Here is a 6,000-nt window from a genome sequence, read left to right on the forward strand (position 1 = left end):
TCAGAGAGAGAGAAAGCACACATGCACACATGAGCAGGGGAGGGACAATGAGAGATGGAGAGAGAATCCCAAACAGGCATGGTGCTAATCAGTGCAGAGCCTGACATGGGCTGGATCCCATAAACCATAAGATCATGACTTGAGCCAGGACCCAGGGTCAGTCACTCAACCCACTAAGCCACCCCTAGAATATGCTTTTATACAGGTAGAACATATAATGAAGGCAAATGTAGGGAAGAATACAAGTAACATTAAAGAAACTTGGAGTACAGAAAGAGTAAATTCCAGATTCTGTGATCCAAAACGCATTCATTTGGCACTGTCTCCATAAAGAGCCTCAGTCATGGGAAACTATTTTTAGTTATCCTTCAAATGAGAAAAAGGAGGGGCGCCTGGGTGGCTCAGTCGGTTAAGCGTCCAGCTTCAGCTCAGGTCATGATCTCACGGTTCGTGGGTTGGAGCCCCGTGTCGGCTCTGTGCTGACAGCTAGCTTGGAGCCTGGAGCCTGCTTCAGATTCTGTGTCTCCCTCTCTCTCTGACCCTCCCCTGCTCACGCTGTCTCTCTCTGTCTCTCAAAAATAAATTTTAAAAAACATTAAAAAAATTAAAGGGCAGTGTTGTATTGGGGTAAAAATATACAGAACAGACTGGAGATTAGAATCCATAAGTATACTTATATGTACTCAAATGATTTTTTGACAAAGGTGCAAAATTTAAATTATACTTCAATAAAGTTGATTTTTCACAAAGCATACATAGAATGTGGCTGGGCAAAAAGTGCAAAAGAGCCATGGGTCTCTCAATCTTCCCAGCAAGATGACTGTCACAATATCATGTTAGCAGGATACAGGGTATCTATTTAGAGAAACCTAAGTCACAACTGACTTGAGGAATAGAGGCTAAGCAGATGGCAGATGAAAACAGGGATTAAGTTACCTTTCCAACTGATGGGCTCAGATATCATAATCAACTTTTTAGGTCATATTAAATATTTTTAAGTTTATTTTTTAATTAAAAAATTTTTTTTAATTTATATTTGAGAGACAGAGACAGCGAGAGCAGAGTAGGGTCAGAGAGAGAGGGAGATACAGAATCTGAAACAGGCTCCACACTCTGAGCTGTCAGCACAGAACCCGGTGTGGGGCTCGAACCCACAAACCGTGAGATTACGACCTGAGCCGAAGACAGACGCTTAACCGACTGAGCCACCCAGGAGACCCTTAAGTTTATTTATTTAGAGAGAAAGAAAGAACTTGAGCACAAGCTGGGAAGGGGTGGGGGGAGGGAGAGAGAGAATACCAAGCAGGCTCCGCACTGTTGGTGCAGAGCCTGAGGGGCTTGAACCCACGAATCATGAGATCATGACCTGAGATGAAACCAAGAGTTAGAATAGAAAACAGGCAGTTTCATTTATCTTCTTGTAGGACTATAAATTGGGCTAACATTTTTGAACAGCAATTCACCTCTTTCTATCAAAATTGTAAATACATTTAACCTCTGGCTCAGCACTTCAATTTTGGGATTTACCACAAATAAACTAGCACATACATGCAAATCTTTTTATACAAGTGTGTAGTAAAGAGTTACCTCAGCATGCTTGGGATTCTCAAAACTTACATGTTTAAAAAAAAAAAAAGGACTGGCCCTTGACCAGCTCCTGGGAGACCGCCTCTGAGCCCTTGGAATATCCTGCCTAATAGGGGAATCTCGGAAACCTAAGGCTACACCAGATAGTTAACAATGTGATTTACAGTGAACACCTGCTTTTGCATGGCTGGGGTTTTGAGCTATGTTGTATCAGTTTGACCTCTGGGGCTGCTAGAGACCAAAGAGCGAAGGTTATTCTTTGTGAGTGCTCACGCCTAAGTGACAGACCCTCAGCAGAAACTCTGGACGCCAAGGCTTACGTAAGCCATCCTAGTTGGCAACACATTGCTTGGGCCATCTGTTACACATCATTTCTGAGAGAATTAAATGCTCTCTGCAGCTCCGCTGGGAGAGAGCAGCCAGAAACTTATGCCTAGTCTCTCCAGACTCTACCCTATGCTCATTTTCCCTTTGCTGGTTTTAATCTGTATCCTTTCACTGTAATAAACCATAAACACGAATATAACAGCTTTTCTGGGTCTTGTAATGCCTTCACTGAATCATTGAACTTTAGGGTAATCTTGGGAACCCTCAAAACAACCAGGATATCTATTACAAATATGTTAGCATAAGCCTGAAAATAATCTGATGGTGCTGGGAAAACTGGATATTCACATGCAAAAGAATGAAGTTAGACCCTTTCTTTACACCATGTATAAAAATTAACTGAAAAGGGATACAGGACCTAAACAAAAGAGTTAAAACTATAAAATTCTTAAAATATGAGGGAAAATCTTCATGATATTGAATTTGGCAATGATTTCCTGAACATGACACTAAAAGCATAAGCAACAGAACAGACAAACTGAACTTCCTCAAAATTAAAAACTTTTGTCCAACAAAGGACATTAACAAGAGAGTGGAAAGGTAATCTACAGAATGGTAGAAAATATTTGCAAATCATACATCTGATCAAAATATATAAAGAACTCCTACAACTCAGTAACAATAAAACAACTCAATTTAAAAAATGTACCGTTTCTGAATACATAAAATATTATACAAAAAAAGATGCTTAACGTTAATCATTAAAGAAATGCAAACCGAAACTACGAGACGCCTTTCACACCTAATAGGATGGCTATTATCAAAAGAAAAACCCAGAATATAACAAGTGTTGGCGAGAATATGGAGAAATTGGAATCTTTGTGCCTTGCTAGAGGGAATGTAAAATGATGCAGACATTGAGAAGAACAGAATGACAGTTCCTCAAAAGAGTAAACAATTACCATACGATCCAGTATTTCCACTTCTAGGTAGACACACAAAAGAACTGAAAGCAGGTTTTCAAAAAGGTATCCGTACAGCCATGTTCACTGCAGCATTATTCCCAATAGCCGAAAGTCGGAAAGAACTCAAATTGTCCTTCAGCAGATAAATGGATAACAAAATGTGGTATGAACATACAGTGAAACATTATTCAGCCTTCATCATGAATGAAATTCTGATACAAACTACAACAAGAATGAACCATTAAAATATTATGTGCCAAGTTAAATAATCCAGACACAAAAAAATATTGTATGGTTTCACTTACATGAGCAGAACCTACAGTCAAACTCATAGAGATAGAAAGTAGCAGAGTGTTACAAGGGGATGAAGGTATGGTGGATGGCTGATTATTGTTTAGTGGGCATACAGTTTAAGTTTAGGGTGATGCACAATAATGTGAATGCACTAATGCCACTGAACTGTACATTTAAAAACGGTTGAAATGGTAAATTTTATTTTATGTATAATTTGTCACAATTAAAAAAAAAAAGTAGGCCTAGAATCAAAACAAATTTGTTGCTCCTGAGTCAGTAAATGCTGTCAAAGCCATGGTATGGATATAGTTGCTAAAACAAAACAAACAAAAAAGTACAGATAATAGGGCATGGTCAATGACAGATTCCTAACTTTATTTTTTTTAACATTTATTTATTTTTGAGAGACAGAGAGACAGAGCATGAGTAGGGGAGGGGCAGAGAGAGAGGGAGACACAGAATCCCAAGCTGTCAGCACAGAGCCCGACGTGGGGCTTGACATGGGGCTCGAACTCACCAACCATGAGATCATCACCTGAGCTGAAGTTGGCTGCTTAACTGACTGAGCCCCCCAGGCGCCCCCAGAATCCTAACTTTAAAAAGACAAGTGGAAAGGGGCGCCTGGGGGGCTCAGCCAGTTAAGTGTCTACTTCGGCTCAGGTTATGATCTCACAGTTTGTGAGTTCAAGCCTCACAGGAGGCTCGTGCTGACAGCTCAGAGCCTAAAGCCTACTTCAGATTCTGGGTCTCCCTCTCTTTCTCTGCCCCTGCCTTGCTCATGATCTCTCTCTCTCAAAAATAAATAAACATTGAAAAAAATTAATAATAAAAAAGACAAGTGTATGTTTTTGTTGCTCTTGTTATTTGTTTTAGTGATCAGAGGAGCCAAGGAAATTGTCAAGAGCCCAGTTGTGATAGGTTTCTGGAAAGAAATGTGAAGACAACTCTTCCTTCTCATATAAAGTTGACAATGAATAAAAGCTTATGTATAAGGAGTATGTCCCAGGGCACCTGGGTGGCTCAGTTGGATGAATGTCTGACTCTTGATTTTAGCTCAGGTCATGATCTCATGGTTTGTGGGCCTGAGGCTCTGCGCAGACAGCATGGAGTCGGCTTGGTCCTCTCTTGCGCTCTCTCTCTCTGCCCCTCTCCTGCTCACGAGCTCTCTCTCTCTCTCTCTCTCTCTCTCCCTCTCTCTCAAAATAAACATTTTTTGAGTAAATAAAAACTGAAGAATACATCCCAGCGAAAAATTACTCCTTTCTTTGTCTCAACCCACCCTCTTGCCACCAATGCCTGCCACAGAAATCACTTTTACTAGTTTCTTTTGCAAATTTCATTTCTTTATGCAAACACAAATACTTATTCACTCCTCTCCTTTCTTACAAAAAGTACAATGAAATAACATAAAGTTCTGCATCTTCTTTTTGTTTTTAGTTACTATATTTTGGAGACTTTCTGTATCAGGCCATAGACAGTGTTCTCAATTTTCTCTCCAATTATTGTGTTACACCATGTTCAATGGCTTATTTATGGCTAATTATCAATATTTTGCATTGTGAAGACTGCTATGATACTGGATATACATCATCATAACTGTAAGATAAAATCCCAGAGGGGACTGCTCAGTGAAAAGCTAAATGCAATTGGAATTTTGAGAGATGCTGCCAAGTTGCCTTCCAAAAGGTTTGTGCCAATCTGCAGTCCCTCTAATAATAAAAATTTTCATCTTTGGGGAATTTTTGCCATTCTAGTTCATAAGAATCAATATCTCTATATAGTTCTAATGGAATTTGTCTGATTATGAATGAGGTTGATCATATTTTCATACATTTGAGAACATGTGGACTATGTTCTGTGTATTGTTAATCTTTCTCCATTTTTATTGGGTTGTTAGTCTTTTTTTTAATCAATTTTTTTCCTTTGGTGCTCCTCATATATTAGGGAGCTTAGCCATATTGCTTAGCAAATATGTTTCTAGTTTGTCACTTTTAACATTTTTCTCATGTAGTAGGGATAGTTAATCTTTTCCGTTTTGATTTTTAGATTTTGAAGTTAGAAGGGCTTTCCCCCTTCCAAGGTTATAAAGTAGTTCACTCAAGGTTTAGTTTTTGTAATTTAAGTTTTTGGTTTCAGTTTTAAATTTTGACCCATTTGGAATTAACTCTGGATTCAGAACATGGCATAACTCATTCTCTTTTTTCTGGAAAGTCTATCAAATTGTCCCTATTACCTTTATAGAAAAGCCCATCTTTTTCCAAACTGATTTGAGATGCCCCATTCAGCCAGCACACACTAGAATCTTTTATTTAGTTCTATTTTTGGATCTCTATTCTGTTCCACTGGTCAGTCCATTCAGATGACAATCCCATATCATTTACATTTTTGAAATTTCAGAGTATGTTTTGTTATCGTAAGACTAGCCTGATGTGCCCCACACTTTTTTTTCCTTCCCGTTAGACTGTGTGTTCTCGACTTTGTTTTTACATTTGAACTTTTTTTTTTTATGTTTATTTATTTTTGAAAGAGACAACACAAGCAGGGAAGGGCAGTGAGAGAGGGAGACACAGAATCCGAAGCAGGCTCCAGGCTCTGAGCTGTCCACCCAGAGCCTGATGTGTGGCTCGAACCTACAACCTTAAAATCATGACCTGAGCTGAAGTCAGAGGCTTAACTGGCTGGGCCACCCAGGCGCCCCGAGAAACTTTAAACTTACCTTCCTTGATCTCTCTAAGCCAAGTTTTTTTCTTCAGAAAATGGGAATAACACTAATTCACTTCTCTGTTATTTGCAATGGTTCACACTTTATTTCTTTTTTCTTTTATAG

Source organism: Suricata suricatta, chromosome 16, assembly GCF_006229205.1.
Source record: "Suricata suricatta isolate VVHF042 chromosome 16, meerkat_22Aug2017_6uvM2_HiC, whole genome shotgun sequence".
Lineage (NCBI taxonomy): Eukaryota > Metazoa > Chordata > Mammalia > Carnivora > Herpestidae > Suricata > Suricata suricatta.